This window comes from Anarrhichthys ocellatus, unplaced genomic scaffold, assembly GCF_004355925.1.
Source record: "Anarrhichthys ocellatus isolate YVR2014 unplaced genomic scaffold, GSC_Weel_1.0 scaffold6, whole genome shotgun sequence".
Taxonomy (NCBI): Eukaryota; Metazoa; Chordata; class Actinopteri; order Perciformes; family Anarhichadidae; genus Anarrhichthys; species Anarrhichthys ocellatus.
This window is the reverse complement of record NW_022280036.1, coordinates 2586010-2607605: the sequence shown is the minus strand read 5'-3', so window position 1 is coordinate 2607605 and position 21596 is coordinate 2586010.

The following is a 21596-nucleotide window of genomic DNA, read 5'->3' as shown; positions in this document are numbered from 1 at the left end:
AGTAACACTACAAAGGCTTACTTATCTGGGCATTACCTATTAAAGGTTTAAACCCCCGCATCTCTGATAAACACTGCCTATAAGGCTTTTATCTCCCTCGCGGCCTTATCGCACTCTTGAAGGTCCTTCTCCCGAGGCGCAGTAATTTGTTTAATTAAAGTGTCATTTCGGGAGGGAAATATGGCCAGGGCTATGGCACGTGATGCAAAGAAGTTTACCAGCATTCCTCCACTCGCCTCCGTCTGCCTTTATTCTTTCTTCTTTTGACTCTCTTTCTCCCGGTCTTTGTCCAGAGCTTAGATTCAGATTAACTCACTGGTGTTTTCTCTCCTTTCCTTATTATTTTTTTTACTGCCATTTTCTTTTTTCCTCAGATATTTCCAGACAGCAGCCATGGCAGGCAGCAATGGAACCGGAAAGAGACAACAGAATCAAATCTAGTTTGTCCCCCCCCCCCTTTAGCTGCTATTTAAATGGAGCCCTGAGAGGATTGGCTTTCTGGCCTCGCAGCTTGTGTTGTCAGCACTTTGGGCGATTTGTGTGTGATTTCATTAGGAAGTAAAATAACAGCCGGATGAAGAGGAAAAAGAGCGTATATGCAAAGTGCTGCTTGGTCGCTGGTGCAAGTGTACGCGCTCTTAACACTCACATACTGCCTTTTTCAAGAGCACATAAAGCGTTCCATCACCGTGCACATCATGGACACTAGATAAGTGCATGCAAAAAAGTTCACGAGCACATTCCGTGCTGTGTTAAAATGATTGTTTCAGGGTTTTTTTTACACACTGACAAATCTACACTAGATTCTGAATTCAAGAAATAAAATGATTTCTCATTCTCCAATTCTCTTTTAAGATATACACACACATCTGTTTACAACCCTGAGTTTAGTGAAGTACTGTTCATAATGAGAAGATCAATATTCATTTGTTTAGAGAAACAATGTTTTGTGAGAGTATACATTGACTAAACCAAACCTGCTTACATTTAAGAGGATCAAATATGGATATTGTGCAGATAATTATGTTATAAATATAGATGGATCTGGTATTTTACCTTTTATCAAACGGAAACAGATGTGTCCAATGTGCCGCAATAGTAATAAAGAAAATTACTTTTCTTTTGAAAAAAAACCAATATTCAAATATTTTTGAAATGGTTTCAAAACAAATATCCTCCTTGTTTGACACAAAGTCTGTGATAAATAGCACAATATGTTTCATCTGAGTCTTTTGTTTTGTAAAATAATCTATACAATATGCTCTTTTTACTCAAAAACAAGTAGCATGTGCTCAGCTCCAAGAGTCCATGAATAGAAAATAACTTTTAAAGTTCACAAGAACTTAAGTTGATAAAAAGATAGAAAACAACATTATTATTGATTCATATGAAGCTATAATGGAGCATTTTTGTCTGATTAATAAGGATGAAAGGAACACAACAGGAGGGTTAAAGAAATACACATGCAACAGATGATCAAAACTACAGTTGTGTGAAAAAGTGTTTGCCCCCTTCCCGATTTCTTATTTTTTTGCATGTTTGTGACACTTAAATGTTTCAGATCATCAAACAAATTTAAATATTCGACAAAGATAACAGAAGTAAACACAAAATGCAGTTTTTAAATGAAGGTTTTTATTATTAAGGGGGAAAAAAATCCAAACCTACATGGCCCTGTGTGAAAAAGTGATTGCCCCCTAAACCTAATAACTGGTTGGGCCACCCTTAGCAGCAACAACTGCAATCAAGCATTTGCGATAACTGGCAATGAGTCTTTTACAGCGCTGTAGAGGAATTTTGGCCCACTCATCTTTGCAGAATTGTTGTAATTCAGCCACATTGGAGGGTTTTCGAGCATGAACCGCCTTTTTAAGGTCTTGCCACAGCATCTCAAACGGATTCAGGTCGGGACTTTGACTAGGCCACTCCAAAGTCTTCATTTTGTTTTTCTTAAGCAATTCAGAGGTGGACTTGCTGGTGTGTTTTGGATCATTGTCCTGCTGCAGAACCCAAGTGCGATTCAGCTTGAGGTCACGAACAGATGGCCGGACATTCTCCTTCAGGATTTTTTGGTAGACAGCAGAATTCATGGTTCCATTTACCACAGCAAGTCTTCCAGGTCCTGAAGCAGCAAAACAGCCCCAGACCATCACACTACCACCACCATATTTTACTGTTGGTATGATGTACCTTTTCTGAAATGCCGTGTTACTTTCACGCCAGATGTAATGGGACATACACCTTCCAAAAAGTTCAACTTTTGTCTCATCAGTCCACAAAGTATTTTCCCAAAAGTCTTGGGGATCATCAAGATGTTTTCTGGCAAAACATCTTGATGATCCCCATCAAGATGGGGCCTTTATGTTCTTTTTGCTCAGCAGTGGTTTTCGTCTTGGAACTCTGCCATGCAGGCCATTTTTGCCCAGTCTCTTTCTTATGGTGGAGTCATGAACACTGACCTTAATTGAGGCAATTGAGGCCTGCAGTTCTTTGGATGTTGTTCTGGGTTCTTTTGTGACCTCTTGGATGAGTCGTCGCTGCGCTCTTGGGGTAATTTTGGTCGGCCGGCCACTCCTGGGAAGGTTCACCACTGTTCCATGTTTTCGCCATTTGTGGATAATGGCTCTCACTGTGGTTCGCTGGAGTCCCAAAGCTTTAGAAATGGCTTTGTAACCTTTTCCAGACTGATAGATCTCAATTACTTTGTTTGTCATTTGTTCCTGAATTTCTTTGGATCGCAGTCTAGCTTTTGAGGATCTTTTGGTCTACCTCACTTTATCAGACAGGTCCTATTTAAGTGATTTCTTGATTGAGAACAGGTGTGGCAGTAATCAGGCCTGGGTGTGGCTAGAGAAATTGAACTCAGCTTTCCAAAGATGTGATAAACCACAGTTAATTTATGTTTTAACAGGGGGGGGGGCAATCACTTTTTCACACAACTGTAGCTGCTCTTTCACTGATTCTTTTTCACCACGATCCCACTTTGTTGCAATCCATAGACTTTGATGCAGGATTGATTCAAAAGCTTCTCTTTTTTGAGTTAAATATTTATTACTTTTAGTCACAAATGCCCTCAGTTAACTGCAAACACTTTCTGCTTTCAGGCTGGTTTTTCCCTTAAAGGGACAGTGCTCTCCTCCTAAAGGGTACGTTTCTTCACAGCCAGTAGACCTTCAGGTTGGTAGTGTTTTAACCTCGTAATAACAATCATTTGTGAAGTGAAGTAAACCCACTGGAGATCAAAATGGCCTCAGTCTTCAGAGCCATAACCAGCACCATAGTCTCATTTCTGTCTAGACAGAGAGACTCATCTAATACTCCTTCTGGCACATACTGGGGTCAGGAATGCCTCTGCCTCCTGGGTGGGGGGGTCACATTGGGGAACATGTAAACCAAACAGGGGGGCAAAAGCAACCTCAGCTGTGTTGGCACATCCTCCAGTGAACACATAGGGCCTGAGAGTAAAAGATTTATGAGCTGCACGCAGACACCGCGGCAAGCTTCTTTCAAAAGGAGAAAAAGAACAGAAGAAACAAAAAGAAAGAAGAAGGGAGATACAGAAAGATCAAATGGCAGCGCATGATAAGGCATGAAAAAGGACTCGGCGTGGTCGTAAATTAATGGAGAGTGGAAGGTTGTCATTATCCACACACGGGCCCCGGGACAGAAAGGTGTGGCACCCAGATGGTGAGGGAGAGATAGCCGGGGCCAAGTTTGAGTAATTGATGACTTAGAAATAAACCGCTAGCGCTCATCTAGGGAGGGATGGAAGAAAGATTGCCCAACAACACAAACACAGCATCCAGGTCAAGAGCACTCCCTCAACTTCCTTGTAAAAGTTTAAGGAGGGAAACATTTGAAAGAAACGGGGGCACAAAGGAGACTCAGGTCTCGGTTAACTTTTCTGACATCCGTACGTCTTTATTTAAACACCTTTTTTTTGCCGAAATATGTTAAAAGCACCATGATTAGCATTATTAGAGCTTTATTTGATTGGATGCTCGATATCAAGTATGAACTGTACCTAACATAAGGCAGAGCTGATAAAACAAGTTAAAACATACTTCATGTCTGGATCAACAAATAAGTAAAAAGGCTATTTTGGTGCACGTAACAAATATAAGCATTTATATTAATTTTACAAAACAATTCCCCCAAAAATAAGTGAACCTGCACTGGAATCAAATGAATTTAACAAAGGTCTCAATGCATGGGGCCTATAATGAAACCAAATGCTATTTGAATTGCCAATGTGTATTAAGTCTTGAATGGGTGTTTTTTTTCAAACTTCCTTGCATCCACGATCCTGACTTTTTAGCAACCCAGCACTTCTATAAAGACTATACAAATACTGAAGATATTTAATAACATATTATCAACAATGATAAATAAAAAAATATATAGTTTACCATTTTCCAATCCTTTATAGACATAAATAGACAAATTTTCCTTTTTAAAATGCATAAATGTTTTCACACAAAGCTTGTTATATCTATGTTTATATTGCACAATCTCACACATGAGCTACTGTGACGTCTCATAAACTGACATCTACCAACTACCAATCCAAATATGTAAGCACAATAATCGCCAAACCAATTTACTTGTGGTCAGTGCAACGTTTTTGGACAAACGTGGATGGACAGATGCAGCATCTCAAAAGTTTTGTGGGAGTTGGTGAAACGCTAAGAAGTGGTTATGTTTCTCAAAAAACATCAAAAGACTTCAAGAGCATCCATCAGCTTTTGTAGGTAAAAGCATCTCGTGGTTTTCCAGGGAAATGCGACAAATCTGGCTTCCCAAGTCGGAAATATTATTATTTATTCTTAGTTACTGTACATTTTTTATATAATTATAAAGTAATTTTCTGACCTATAGTAAGATTCTAAGAAATGTAGAAATATAAATCTAGTCTTTATATTTTTTGTGAAAATGTTGTTTTAACCCAAATGGTCACACTAAGAAGAGTTAAGTCATTGCTTAATACTACGTATTGATGGTGAATAGTGCTTTGGTGTGGTGCTACAATGTATGTTTTGAACGACATATTACTTGGTGGTGAATGAAATGTAGGGGGTGGGGGGGGTGAGTGTTTCGGTGCTCATGACCCACCCTGAGAACCGCCCGTGTGATGCCGTCTGAGCTATAGCGTCGTCATACCAGCGCTCCAGCTTTGAACGATCTGATTCATAAATGGCACAAAAACATATTCCTCATCAAACACAAATGAATGCAAAGATCTGGCTCCCGCTGCTCCTCTTGACTCCTCGCTAATACAGTATGTTTATTTTTTCTTTTTCTCGGCGAGTCAGATTGAGGCCAAACCCAGATGAGAGAAATGGCGAGATAAAAAAAACAGAACAAGAGACTTCCGCTGTCAGCATTAAAGGACACATGCAGCCCTCTCTTTCCTCCTCGCTGGTCTTTCTTTCTTCCTTTCCTTCCTGTGTCCTCTTTTCCCCTCTTCCAGCAGCTGGCAGTACAGCTGCAGGTGTTGTTGTCCTGCTGCCTTTTGAGGATTTGTGCCTGCAACCTGTCTGATGATGGAAACATGTTTATGTAGTACAGTGCATTGTGTCCTCCCAGCATTCTGTTATTGTCAGAGTGGGAACAGCTCTGAAACATAATTTAAATCACTGGGCACTACAATATGCCTGTAATTCTTTTTCTTCTTATGTGGGCTTTGAGACCAGGTGTCTAAAACAGTAATGGCAGAAGAAAGTAACAGTAAAGTAACAGGTTGGACAATAAAACAGTACAAGTGCCAACATCCTATAGGGGCTTTCATTCTTTAGCATTTGCAAGCAAGCCAGTTAATATTAAACAGTAAAAACCCAAACTAGAAGGGGAAGAATGGAAGGCAAAGTTGTGCAAGGGAAAAAATAATTAAATAATTAGGCAGACCTGTGTAAGTGTGAGCCCGTATAAGAGCTAAATGTAAAATCTGTCTCCCTGTGATTGGCTATCTCTGAGACATGTTTTTAAAGCCTTGACGCGTTATTAATAAAACAAACTCTAATAGAAATATCATTGGGCTTATTTTTCAATCAGGCTCAGCATCGTTGCAATCCGCAAAGCGTAACATTAATTAAAGATTGATGGCCGGGCCGTTCATCTGAACCGCATGTTGATCCGGTAATTAAAATGACAAAAAAAAAAAGATTTATTTATAGAAATTTGCCCAACTTGTTTTATTTCCCTGTCAATGGGGCCTGGTTTTCTGTCTTTTCACGAAGGGAAGGAAGTGCATGTGTTGTTTTTTTCATCTTCCTCTTCCCCTGCTCCCATTGATGGGACGTCGTCAGAATGAGCAAGGGGGTTGTGCTCATAGGTTTGAGGTAGTGAGGCAAAATGGAGGCTCAGAGGTGAAAAGAGCCGACGAGGCTTCTCGCCCTGCTCAATCAAACTTTCCAAAGGGATAAAACAAGGATAAAAGTGAAAGTTTCAATGACCTTAGTTCAGCAGTAATTCAGAAAGAGAAGCAAATACAAATGAAATAGCTTTGCATTTTTATTTTGGTAAAGTAATTATGTAGTCTCTTGGAGTTTGACAAGGCTCCTAATGAGTTCTCCCAGGACCTCTCTTTTATTTGTTTGTTTGTTATTTTTAAGCTTGATTAAGTCCCGTTGTATTTAGCGAGCACAATCAAATCAACGGGGAGGAAGATTAACTGTGTATGTTTCTCCAACATCTTTAAGGAGGTGTAAGCATACTGCCTTTTTCTTTTCGCTGCACACCGCTAACCCTTCGGTTCTGTTTGCCTATTCCATTACATACAGCGAATGACATTATTTAATTATTCTCATTTATTTATGCTGAAATTGGGGTTTTTAAGTAAAAACACCATTAAACTGAAAAGAGCATCCACACTGTCAAATCCTTGATTATTATTTTTATTAATTTATATGTATAAGTATTTCTGACAAAACTATGGGAACTCATAAAATGATTTGCCAGACATGTTTTGGAGGGATTTTCAAGGGCTACATTGTTAAGCTGCTACCACGTGATCAGTGGCAAGAAATGCTCTGCACCGGGTGGACCATTGTGTTTCTATGGGGAGGGCAGCTGAAGCGCAACCCTTAGGAAAAGCGTGCTGCGCTTCAAAGTTCAAATGAACTTCCAACCTTCGGCCGTGGTTTCTGCTGACCTCTCAAAGAGCAACTAATGAGATAGCAGCTGTATGTGATGATACATGCAATACATGGAACCAGGGGAGGTGGAGAGCGATGAAGAAAAAACCATCCTCCGTGTTGTAGAGTTTCCCAAACTCTAATACACAATATCAAAACCAAACCACGATCTCGCCTGGAAATCTACTGCACGGTGAAATGTCAGCACCTGGTTTCCTAAAAGTTGCATTCCCATACAACAAAGCTGTATTGTCAATTATGCTTCCAAGGTAAGCAACATATTTTCTCCCAATACATTTCTAATCAGAGTCCCTGAAAATCCGCGGACTGACGAGGTCGGGGGTGGAAAAACTTTCACCCTGGAGACCTCTGTTAGTGTCCCATGTCAAAAGTCAACTTTGACCTGTTTCAATTTACGTCCGTAAACATACATATTTTAAGCCATGCCATGATGTTTTACTAAACCTAACCAAGTAGTTTTGTGTCCTAAACATCACCAAGTAATCATGTTACGTTTTTTGTTTTGTTTAGTTAAAATTAACAATGTTAGCCACGTGTTTAAAACTGCAACCTTAATCTGGGAGAAACGTAATTGAGAATGCACTTTAGTTGAATGGGAAGATTTTTTCGTCTCTGATTACTTTTTTACAGCACAAGAAGACAAACTTTGTTGTCTAGGCTATTGAAAGCTGTCTGATACCTTATACATATTTAATTCAAACTATGTTTATGTACCTAGCATAGCATAAAACAATCTAAAGCATCACAGATGCAGAGAGGCAAAACATCTGGTTTCACCGGCTTGTTTTTGGAAAGACTGGATGTTTTATCTTTCGAAATGGCGGGGGGGGGGGGGGGGTCGACCGCAAACTAAGTATAGTGTACGAACCATAGAATAAAAGGCAGAAACATCTAGACAAGGTGGATTAATGAAACACACACGAACAATTTGTAAAACTCCTCGCTGGCTTTAAACACTGTCCCATACCACCCATATCTGACCCACATAGTTCTACATGGCAATGTATTTCCACCAGGAAGTACTAGATACAGGATTTGGCACCAGCTTAGGAAGCAACAGTAAGTGGATGGAGGGGAAAGAGATGTATTAAATGATTATAATGACTGATGATATTACCTGCTTCTACAAAAAAAATCACTTCAACAGTGCAATGGTCAAATGGCGACTAAGGATGACAGAATTATTAAAAGAGAAAGAATTGAGTAATTCCCGCACATTTATCAGTCTACACATCACAGCTTCACACTCAGTTAATATATATTGTAAGTCTCACTGATCCCAAGGATTTTTTTTTTACATTTCTTTCTATTTTTATCCTATTAAGTCACTGGCTTTGGAGTGCAAGTTAATTTCAGATCCAAGATGGCAACAAAAAGGGGGAAAGGCTGCAAGGAGAAAAAAAATGGATCTTTCTTTTATATATATATATATATATATATATATAAGATGTGGACAATGCAACAACGGTCTGTGTACTGACCACGGTCCAGGTAAATGGGATTGTGCCTGCACCATCTATTCCCACTGACATGATAAATAGTTAATGCGCCTTATGATGAATGGTCTTTATAACGTGTGGCGGAGATAAGATTGTAGTATTCATATTTTTCTATCATGTTAATGTGTGGAGATAAAGCTTTGTATCCGGAGTGCCGCTTTGGGGGCAGTGGGCCGGCCCATTGCGCTCCGTTGGTGGATGAAAAGATGAAGGTGTGCAGGGATGGAGGTCTCAGGAAGTGCAATTGATGCTGGTGTAGTGGGCCTTTGCTGAGACTGCAGATAGTTTCTACTTCTACTGGTCCTATTGGTGCGCCTTCCTTCCTTAACCACGATCATAACAATGGTTATTTTTGATGAAACATGGATGTGACGCATTGAAATAACAGCTGTAGTGTACTTGAAGAAGCTGAATACAGAATTGAGAGTACATTATGGTTAAAGGATTGCCTCCAAACAGCTTGCAACATGGCGACGGCTGAGCCGGCCACTAGAAGCTAACAGTACAAACATTTCTAACAGTGCAAATAATGGCAACAGAATGTGAAGAGGTTACAGAATATCTATGCATTGTGTTGCAGAGATATCTACTGAAATGCTAACCAGCTAGACCCGGCCCATCTTGTAATACCACTTCTTCCTCGAGAGGCGGTAGTGAGTCACTGTAGCCTAGAGAACGTAGAGCTGCGCCAAGGCCTTGTCAATCACGTTGAAGGTACAGATTCCGTGTGCGTTTGCCGTTCTGCATTTGTTTATTGAATTAAATCCAAAATGGCAGAAAGGAGAAAATGACTCATATTTTCTCTATGACGAGGACGACTGAATGCAAATCCTGTCGTCCTTCTGGTTTCTGCCACATCAGATTTAATCCAATAAACACACGTAATTCTAAGCACTGTTATTGTGACCGGCTCTCAGAATTTCAGTAGTTTGGACGAAATTGACATATTCTTGCCCTGCTGTTAGTTAGTAGTTGTCTTTTTGTTTATACCTGATACATCTTACACCTTTAAAGTAACTGTACTATCGCTTAAGTACAATATTCAAGTAGTCTTTCCGTCCCTGCTTACTGCTATTATTTACAACTTATGCTGCTATTAGCTGATATGTCTTTGCTTGCCGTCTCATTTCTCATCTCTTCCTCTTTTGGATCATATTTCCTTTTTTACAAACAAAAACCGAAGAATCTAGATTGAGAAGGAGACGGAGCCGGGCAGGGAATTACATCATCTCGGTCTGCTGCCGTGGGTTACGACTGCTGCGCTGTTCATTCCCTTTTACGGGTCCCGGGTAGAGACACTGGCAGATGTGTGCAGTAAAAAAAAAAATATATATATATCTATATAGCTAACATGTGCACATATGCACACCACTGTGCACAGGCACTCACTCAAACACACTCTCTCTCACTGCACCACACTCTGCTGGTCGCACCTGAGTCCAATAACGCTGCCTCGTTCAGTGCCGCCATACGGCCTGTTAGGCCCAGTCCTGCTTGGCCCCTCTGTCTTTCCCTCTCTGTTTCTCTTTCTTTCTCTGCCTCTCTCATGCCTCTATGGCACTTTGAAGCTCCTTCAGCCATCCTGCCCTCCTTACATGCACCCAGGGCCCAATTAGCCCTCCACACACCCTGCAGTCAGCACACAATGCATAACCCTGCACCAGTAATGTAGTCTACATTGTGATGCTCTCTTATATATTAGCCTATGGGCGGGAGGGGAGGGTTTCAATGAAGGACTTAGTATTGATTAAAGTGATAGGATGAATAAACTACTGTGACATTTGTTTTTTCCCCTCTCTGGTCAGTTTTAACATAAAATGTTGTTCAGTATTCACAAAATAGACAAATCTCTGCATGGTTTATGAGCATAAAGCTTTCTCTTTGGACAATCTTGCAAGTGAGCGTGACTTTCATGGTGCTCTTGTCCGGGACAAATGAAGAGATATGACTGTAGCCGGGCCCTTAGAGATTGCAACTGGGTGAATTAAATGCCTTAATTGCCATTGTTGCCTAGGAACCTTTAAATTTCTAAATTATTGTCTACCATCATCATCAGTCAATATTATGACACAATGAATAATTTAATTCAGTATTCTGTGTTTTCCTCTAAAAATCAATGACGCCTGCCACAACGTTTGAGCAATTTTTAGCTTTTATTTGTCCTCTAAAACTGTCTTTTGCTAAATGATACTGACCCTTTGAATCTTTTAACGGGGCAATCAATAAAGCATGTTTATGCGCGGCTTGCAAAACCATCAGTTTGGGACTTTTGAAAAAAATATGCCAGCGGCTGCAGCTTGCTAAGTGCAGAGCGCTAGCACTAAATCTTGGGAGTTAAAGTTTTACTGGGGCGTTATGGGTAAAAATGCCTTGTCAGCCATCTGCCACCTCCTCTCCTGGCTGCCATATTTCCAGGTCTGCTCAGGTCCTGGGAGAGAACACTGCATCGCCACCCAGGGACGACCGCCACTATTACAGCCCTGCAGCGAGAGCCGTGGAGGAGTGAGTAAAAGAGGGAGGGAAAGAGAGTAAAACTGACACGGCTGAAGACTCATGAAAGACAACTTCCACCTAAGGCTGTGTGATGATGATGAGGTTCAAACAATATGATACAGACTGCATGTTGACCAAAATTCAAATGAGGCAACATTCCACCCTTATAACATCAGTCTGTGAAGTTTTCCAGAATATGTTTGTGTTTAAACGCGCTATAATCCATATTTTCATATTAACAATGAGCCAGATGAGTACTTGTAATGTGAAATGAGTAGCTTGCAGTGACTAACCCACAGGTTCACCTGACTGCCCTGTTCCCCTAAGCTCTGTGGAGCCTAATAGCAACATTCAGGTCATTATTTGTGTTTTTTATGGTCCACACCTTTATTTTGATTCAGTCTCAATGCTCTCATCACTGTCGTTTACAGACACACAAGGCAGCAGATTTCAGCAGGAAGCCCTGATAAACCTAATGTACACCACCTTCCCACTAAAGGCATGCAGAAGTTAGCAACTAGCTGGTGAACATAGTGGAGCATTTAGCGGCTACAAAGTTTTTTTTTTCAGGAGTTGGTGGAGACCAAAAAGGAGCTGAAAGGAGTCTGAATATCAGAGCAGGTCACCTGCTATCTGCTGGATGTGTAAATAGGTAACTCTTTGCTGGAATGTTCACCATAAGAACTTTATAACACTGCATGTCAACATTGGGTTAACACCCACCAACTACATGTTGGGCCCTTGCGGGTGCTCCAGATTGACACCTCTGACCTCACAATAAATTAACTGCCTCAGAAAGACAAAAACGTCTTGGCAAACGCATATCTATTATGATTTTCTTAGTAGTTAGTAGCATTCTAAAATGAAATAAAATGATGTGCTTATTCTACATAAACTATAAAAAAAACTATATACTACCTATACAAAACGTCTTTGGTAGTTGTATCATACATAATGATGATTGCTGGGTATTCTGTTCATTGATGTTGTCCAGTGTCAAGTCTTTATTGATCATGTGACAAGTTGAGACAATACAATATGCGGTAGCTAGTTGAGGCACATCTGTCAAGACTGGCAAACTGAGCATCTGCAAACCCAGCGAGCAGTCACGCCTTTAAAACAAAAAAAAAGAGCAGCAGTAAGAAAATCCAGTATCCTCAGTGGTGTGTCAGCAAGCAGGCAGCAGGTAACATTAGGATAGCATGCTACATGTAATCAGTCAGGCTATTCTTTTAGGTATAGATTGCAAGAACAAGTTATGCATTATGCTTCATAACTAACTAACTAACTATCATTTTATTAACTGTGTAAGATTGTGGTTATTGTTAAAGGAATAGTTCTATATTTAAGGAAACCGTAGATTGATAGCACTCTCATGTCTGTATGCCATGAAGATACTGCCAGTGGCGCGGTTAGCTTAGCTGAGCATAAAGACTGGAAAACAAGAGGAAACAGCTAGCCTGGCTTGTCGCATGATAATAAATCTGTACTATTTCAATGGGCTAAGGCCCATTTAAAGCTATAGACCAGGAGCCCTTGTTTTACAAGGTCAAAAGAAACCAGTGTTGACTAATGGTAAAGCTGGGGTTTGAACTGTGGTTTCCTAAGTCACACACTTTTGCCCTCAGACCTAAACTTAATGGTAAAGCTGGGGTTTGAACTGTGGTTTCCTAAGTCACACACTTTTGCCCTCAGACCTAAACTTAGTGGTATAACAATGTCAAACTACGTCCGCCACAACACTTACAAATGCAATCACTCTCATGACCGCAGCCAAGCGTAAACATGAGTCATTTCAAGTATTAGAATAAACAACCTTGTGCTGTCACTTTACTAGTGAGAAGAGCCTTTCTATTTTTCTATTATATCATTCTAGCTTGCTTTTCTGACAGCTTCTATGCAAATCAGTCTTCATTAACCCATATTGGTTGACCTTACCAGATATGACATGTTCATTTACATGCACATGTGTTTCAGCTCTTGTGTTTAGATTGTCAGAAACTGAGAGGAAGACACACGAGACACAGCACGGGGAGGCTGAGCATAGACAGCGAGGCATCCAGCGAGCTCTGAGCCCTGCGGCAGGCCAGACTCGTCTCTCTCCCCAGGTCCCATAATGAACGGTGGCGCTGACCCTGTCAGCCTGACGAGACTGGCAGCTTAATGCGTTAGAGAAACAGGGGGAGGGTGAAGGTATAAAAATAAATAAGAGGACCTACATCAGGGCCCCGCGTTCCATGAGGCCTCGCTAAATGCTAATCATGGCTGATTAATCAGGCCATAATTCCACTGAACCAAAAAGGTTTCGCTAGTCAATTGTGCAAAATTAGCCCCCTCCTCACGTATGCCGTCACATTTAGTGATGGCAGGGCAGCGCATTAAAGCCCCGGATTCAAGGCGGTAGATCACAGCTGAGTATCGGTGCACGTACAGGATATTTGAGCAGATGCAGCTCGACATCGCTTTCTCCCGCAGTGATCCACTTATTCAGTTGTTTCATCGAGAAAACTTAGATGAGAGCATGTCCACGGGCTTTCAGTTTTTTTGTTGCGGAGTGCTTTGAAGCTGAAGAAAGCGTTTTACCTGCAAAGCGCTGATCAAAACACTGCTTAATACACTGACTTCTCCTTCTTCTATAGCGCAACAGTGGAATTGATTCTCTGATGTGTCAAGTGCTGGATTTGCAGTTTAAACTGGAGATCAGTCATATCATAATTGCTTCCACACTGCAAAAAATGTCAATATGACTTATTTTCTAATTCTCAATCTCAACGTCTTATTTTAGAGGCAGAACCTTTTTTTTTCATGAGATTGTATAACTTCTCTGGGTCACCAGATAGCAAAATAATAAATAAATAACAAAATATGAATTATTGCCCGAATAATTGTGCACTGCATGTTAATATGGATATATCTTGAACTGCGCAAAAAATATAAAATGACAAATGTGTCATTTTATATTTATAAAACTATAAAAGAAAGTATGGACCTGTGCACGGTTGTGGACCAACTAAGGCCTCTGGGCCACTGACTGACCCTTCCAACACCTTGTGTGTTAATGTTGTGTGTGTGTGTGTCAACATGTGTGATTACCCATCCAGGAATTATCTCAATGAAGTAAAACCCACCTAGTACATCGGCAACTACACATCCCACCCACACAACACATGCCTCTCCACCCCTTGATATGTCACAATCCCCATCGCAAACCCCCCCTCCACACACACACACACACACACACACACACACACACTACCTCAACCAAGCCCAGCATAGCATAGCGGTGAATTAAAGACCTAAGCACTCATAAATCAGCAGGCCCGCTGATCTTTCCTCTTCTTGGAGACAGACATGGGTGGGGGTGGCGTACGGCAGGGTTCAACTTGGTGTACAGGGGAGAGGGAGGGAGAAGAGGTGTAAAAGGGAGATGGTTTTAAATCTCCTACGGGTGATAGGGCTTGTAAATTAGGCTGGCGGCGAGGTGAGGAATTGGGAAAACACCTCCACACGTGGTGTTTATACAAGCCATGATGAATGGAGGGGAGCAGGAAACGGTGGCTGCGTTGAAATGTTATACTGCTGATACTGTAGTTCAGCTCAACTGAATACACCCTTTCTAATGCATGTAGCATGTGGTTACTGGAAGTATGCCCTGCTGTAATTTCAGCCGTACTGCCACTACTACTTGGCATGACTGGGACTTTACTGTTGTGACACTCAACGTAGTTGAGATTTGATTCCCTCAAGAAATAAACTGACCTGAAACTCGAAAGCAAAATCAATGAAGTCTTATGTTTTGACCCGGTAAGAGACTGAAGCTTTTAAAAATAATCTCCACCGACCAGCCTTGCACAACATATTGAATAATTAGGTCAATGCCAGACAGCAACCTCAGAGTATGAAAAGTGAAGCCAATGCAGAGGTGCCTTAAACTTGCATTATGTTTAATGGCCAGCAGGGGGCGACTACTCTGGTTGCAAGGAGAAGTCTGGTTGTTTAGAAGTCTATGAGAAAATTCTACTCACTTGGTTTATTATCTCAGTAAACAATGTAAACAGGAGTTTATTGTGTCAATGACTAGTTTCAAGTCTTCTTCAATACAGCATGATGTTAATTTAGTAAGTTATGATCCATTTAGAGTAACACAGTCACTTATGACTGCAAAAAGCCAAAATGGAGACAACCAAAATGTCAACTCGAGGCTTCAAAACCTTAATCCAAAAACCTTCTTATGTACAGTCTATGGTCTGCATCAAAGAGACTTGTTCTTGGTGACATGACAACATGAATTGGCACAGCCTATACCATTTCAAGATTGTAATTTTGACTTTTCTTAAGTCTTGAATGTCTTGAAACTTGATTTTGGACTTGGTTGTAATTATTTGAAATTTTGAGTTGTTTCGCTGTTGGGTGGCTGGGCTCAGTCTTAGAGATAGGGTGAGGAGCGCAGACAGGGAGCTCAAGGTAGAGAGTCAAAAGACTTGGCTCGTGCATCTGATCAGGAAGCTTCCCGGGTGCCTCATGTTAGAGGTTTACTTGACACATCCAACTGGTAAGAACCCCCAGGGTAGTCCCAGAACACTGGAAAGAATATCTACTCGTTTGGCAGGAAGTTTTGCAAAACGTTGCTGGGTAGAGGGATGTCAGGAATACCTTGCTTAGCCTTCAGCGACCCGGTTCCACATAACCGCAAGAGAACGGTTGGATGGATGGATGAAGGCGAGACTGTTACTTCTCTTGAATGACATAAGACTTCACTCTAAAAAGCCCAACTTCAAAATTGTTACCCCTTTTTAAAATTGAGTCAACAAATACCTTTGAAAAAAGTTGGACAAACCCAGAATGTCAAGTTTACGAATAAGTAGCGCAATCCACTGAAAATTTTAAGTCGAGAACACTTTGAATAGTGGTTTGGGCATCTGCTGAGGTAACTATGGCTACTGTGCATGGGTAGACGTCAGGTAGACAGGTCAGCTATATATATAGGTAATGTCATTGTTTATTTATTGTTTAGATACCTTGTTTTTTTCAGATTTCATTTGATTGACATCTACTTTTCATACCTGAATCTTACTTGTGTAAGAATGTTCACGATCTGCTGAATGTCTGTCTGTTCACAATGTTCAATAAAGAGACGTTAAAGAGAGAGATAAAAAAAAATGTCCACGACTGCGCATGTGTACTTCGCCTTCGGTAACGGATAGCAAGTCCACGGCTGCTCAAGTAATATTGCAGAATGCTGTCTGCCTCAACCACAAATTAACCAGGTAAGGCTCTTATGTTCTTGAGCATGTAGCTAACTAGTGAGTCAGCGAACCTGTTATTTTTTTAATGCAATAGTGTGGTGGAAAAATCTATTCAATAGTACCGAGTGAGTCCTATGATACTGAAATTAAGAAACATTGAGAAAAGAAGTTTGTCCTTAAAGTCTTTATTCTCTGTGTAGAGAAGGTTCAATCGTCATACAGAATGTAATGCGGTCTGAAGGAAGAATGACCCAGAGTGTTGGTTGTGTACGACTTATAAAGGCCTTGAGCACATGGTGGGATAGGAGGAGTTCATCACTAGGACATCTGGACAACAGTGACCATTCACTGATCACTGATTGGTCCACTGATTGCATACCCATTCAGCCCCCTATCGAAGTTGACAGTATCACGCCCCTGATTAAGACACACATCCAATATTACTCAACCTGAGAGGACCCTTACTGACCATGTCTGACATTGATCAACTTTGTTAATACAAAAGGGCCAAAACACTGAGTGATCAGCTAATAAAACAGGAGATATAAGTCACATTGGAAATTTACCACCACAATAGTTCACATTAAAATGTTTACAAAGTGACGGACCTCACCCTCCTTCTCACGTTTCCATAGCGTAATGTGTAATTTAACGATACGACCCACAGCTTTAGGTTTTGCATGGTCGAAGGAATTTGCACATATTGAAGTTAGCGTCTGTACTAAAGCTAACGTTACTACTTTGTATGAACGTGCACAACTTTATATCGCTGTAAGCAGCATAGGTCGGTATTCACGGGGCGACTGTGGCTCACTGGGTTAAGAGGGTTGTCCAGCAACTGCAAGGTCAAAGGTTCGATCCTCGACTGGGATGTGTCACGTGTCGAAGTGTACCTGAGCAATACACTGAACCCCGGGCGCCTGTCGTTGGCAGCCCACTGCTCCCTAAATACAGGGATGGGTCAAATGCAGAGACAAATTTCCCCCTTAAAGGGATCAATATAAATATTTCTTAGCAAGCTAACGTATTGCTGCAAAGTGCTTCGCCGTCAGTTAGTTAGTCTTGGTGACATTGGAACTCGATGGCTTCAGCCTGCTAGTTTACTTTGAGTACACGCTCGTGTAACATCGATGACCGTGCAGGTAATGAAGAAGACATGAAGCAACACACTGTTCTTTTTGCACCGCATTTCTTTTTGTTACCAGTAAGACTCCTTAACCTGTTTTTTCCTTCCCTTGTGATAAGAGACAAAACTTTATTCGTTGCATAAATAATATTTTAAAATACAAAGGGGGGATGAACGGTGTGTTACTTTTTATGGTCACCCCCTTCCCACCATCACTCATTGCATTGTTTGTCAAGCTTTTGGAGAGCGCTGCATTAAATCATTACTGAAATTAAGTTTATTATGATATAAAACATTTTCATGACTTGCTAATAGCTCCTTTACAGAGTTTAAGTAAATATGGTTAGATGTTAGTGATGTTAACTGAAATCATCTTTTTAAATTATCAGTTGTCAGTGTACATTTAATGTAATAAATCAAGGCCAACTCCCTTTTCGGTTTCAGTCAAAATAGTTGTATTATTACCACTTGGCAATAAGTATTGTCAATGTTAATGACGGTTTTACATCTTTGTGCAATTTGGAAAATATAGGGACGTGCATGATACCCAAACACATTTTTATATGGTCAGAGAGATCTTAGATTTTCAGGCACTTTTGACAATTATGCACATTATTGCCATTTTCTTACCTTTTCCTTGCTTCATAGGATTTGGATGCAGTGCAAATATTGCAAGTTTACCCACCCCAGTCAAGATGGGCTCTTAAAGCACTCCAGACTACAACATTACCAGGGGCGTTTCTGGGCTCTGCCTCGCCTGTATACAGACTGCACCTGCACTTTCAAGACAACTGGTGCATTAAAATCCCACCTTTGAAGAGCACATAAACGGTCTGGTAAACCTGAAGTGTAGGTCACATTTCACTGTGAATTGTGTGACTTTAAAGACCTCTGTGCACCAGCAAAATGCATAGGCCATCTCAGGGCTCATTTGAAGCAGCATGTGACTGTTTGTTGTCCATTCAAAATCTGAATTGACAAGTAATGTCCTTTCGTCTTTCAGTAGTCAAATAAGCCAGAAGCACAAATCTTACAGTGTTAATGATTTTAGATTATCTGTTACATTACAAAAAAGACCTTGCAACAAGGCCCTCATTGACTCCAAAATGGAAGTGACTTTTTCTCTGCGGGGGAAGGAAATAGTGGATGAAAACCATTTGATGCTGATGTCATGGAGAGGTGGCCTGGGTGGTTTTTGCAAGAACAGGAAGGTATTTCTTTTTTAAGTAGATCATTTGGTAAATGCTCTCCCTTTTAATGTCAAAGAACTAACTACAAATGTTTGAGTCAATTGTACGTAACATTTTTGGTTTGCCATAGTATTGGAAATAAATATAGTCAATAAGTAGGAAGTAAATGTGGTATAGCAAGACTCCCCAATTAGATCTGAACTGGGACCATAGACTATGTGGGAGAGACCAGGGGCATTTTCACAAGTGTTTATTCGAAAACCTGTTTTTTTGCAGGAGAATCGCTGCAGTTTGCAGTTTTGCTCTTGCCATGGGGTATCTAACTATAGTAGTAATAATATATCCGCTTAAGAGCACTTGTGAGATTTTATATCCCCTTTATTTTCAGAGTTGCACTGTAGAACTTAATAATAAAGGCCTATTTGCCTCTCTATGCCATTGTTTTGGTGCCAGAAAACATCAGCTTCAGTTGATGTGCTACTGTTTGACGGTTCCTGTTTAACACTATACTTTTGGAGCTGAGCAATAAATCAATTTTCAATTTATTTAATCATATTTCTGGTGTAAGGATGTTTAAAAATGTAAATCTAGTTTTAAAATATACTGTGGTCAAGAAAACATCAAAAAGTGATAGGATTGCATACCTAATGACTTTCCTGTCAACTGCGTAAACCACAATACTGGATCAGAGCATTTAACATCAGATCACCGTTTAATATTTCAGATTTTGTCAAAAATATGAATACACGTTAATGTTAACAGCTATATTGTATTGTTCGACTTAACTGACATTTCAAATTAGTGATCTCAGAGATGAAAAGCAACAGAACGTTATTGGGTTTTCACACTAAGCGTCGGGCTGTGGAGTTTTTCTGAAGACACGTCTGGTCAGACTATTGTCTTAATGTCATCAAGGTCGCACATTGAGCAAGGAAACTCTAATGCATACCTTAATCAAACCGTCATCTTTCTACTTTACTTTGTCTTAAATTGTTTAATAAGTGTAACTTTGGTTTTCAACATTTCCATTCATGTGATATCTGCAGAAAATATACTGACCTAAAATGTATTTTGACTTAGTAATTGTGTTGTTACAGAATGGGAAGAGGAAAAAATGAACCTTAAAAATGGGGTTTATATTGACTTTAGTTTTTCTGTAGAATACAGACCAAGAAAACTCAAATGTTTTAGAAGATGACTTTGGGACGGTCTGCTCAAGTCCAACAACAATAAGCATTGCCCTGGTTATTAAGGAACAGATTTTCCTGGATGATGTATGCGACTTCCCAATTGCATTTCCCTTTCTGTTTGGGCTCATCTATGCTCTTAACCTGGACTATCCGAAGGATTTGAGGTACACATTTGAAGTAACTCAAAAGGTGTTCATGAACCTTGTTACCCAAGCCTTATAGAACAATTTGCTGAGGTAGCCTGTGTCGGGATCTGACCATGTGCCTCGCCATGTGCTTTGAAACAAAGGGATCTGGGCCTGCCAATTCTGCAAGCAAGGCAGATCCTGATTTGAGTTTGATAAGCATTCAAACCCCGACTGGAAAGAAGTTCACATCAAGGTGTTCCTTCACCCAAATGCAACACTGCGATCTAATTGGCCGAGGTCCACAGACACCCCAGGACCCCTGTGGTTCGGCACGGTTTCCATAAAACAGTCTCTCTCCCTCAGCTCTTCGCTTATCCTGCTGACGTCGAGTCGGTGAAAGGAGGCAGGCAACGTTGCTGTGTTTAAGAAGAAAATCCTAGGTTTAAACAGTTTAGCTGGACGTGTCTACTGGACTGTTTGTTTTGTTTTTGTTCGCATCCTGGACGAGGAAGCGAACAATTTTCCTGCAGAAGTGAAGAAACGGACTTCTTTAGAGAAAGAGGACGACTTCTCTTTCTCCTCAAGTCGATTCATGCCGGTTACGAGCCGAAGAAATTCTGTGCTACCGAGAGGATTTATTGCGCAACGCACGGAGCCGCGCCGTCGGAGGACCGACTGGTCAGACCACGAAATCAACTCATAGTAAGGCAAAGAGTCTGGTCAGAGTTAGGTTATTGTGTTTATTATCTTGTTTGTGTTGCTTAAGTTACTGTGTCATTTTTATAACGTGGTGTGTATGCTCAATAATCGTCGAGATTAATGATCGAGATTGTTAATGTTGTGTAGAAGTTACCTGGTATCTGCTACAATCGTGTTGAGATTGTTCACCGCTGGTGAGGCCGGAAGTTGTTTCTCATCAGTTCAGAGGTCAGAACCGTGGCTGTGCAAATCAGAGAGTCGTCAGCTGTGTTTCTGTAGATGAGAGAACAATCTTCCGTACTCCACCACGGCGGGGAGGATCTTATTTTGTTTTTGTAGCCCAGGGTGAGCTAACGGCTCAGACACGTGTAGATAGCGTTCTCTCTTTTGTCGATCACCATGTTAGAGTCCCACGCCATTTTGTAGTCTCGCGAGGTGGTCACGGGCAAAATCCATTTTGGTAGTTCGGCCTATCTTCAACGTGTAGTTCACGTGACGTAGCTACGTTTAGATTACATCATACGTTGTCTGAGCGCTCTCTCTCTTCCCCCACACACATATGCATGCACACACACAATCTCCCTCTTACCACAGTTTGTTGATTTTAGACAGAGTGCTCAGATAATTTGAAGAACTGTCTCAATGTTGATAGTGTTGGTACCAGCTTTTGTGTTTGCCCAAGAAAGCATAACTTGGTAAGTGGTTGTTTTGGCATCGTAATTAGCAGTTTTTGTTAAGATACTACAGGTTTGGTTTCATTTGGTTGCGTAGAGTGCTCTTCCTGTGCATTAAACTAAAAAAAGATGAATTAATATGATTGGATGCAGTAATGGTCAGGCAGGCCACATACTGTTTTGGATAAATCTTTTTC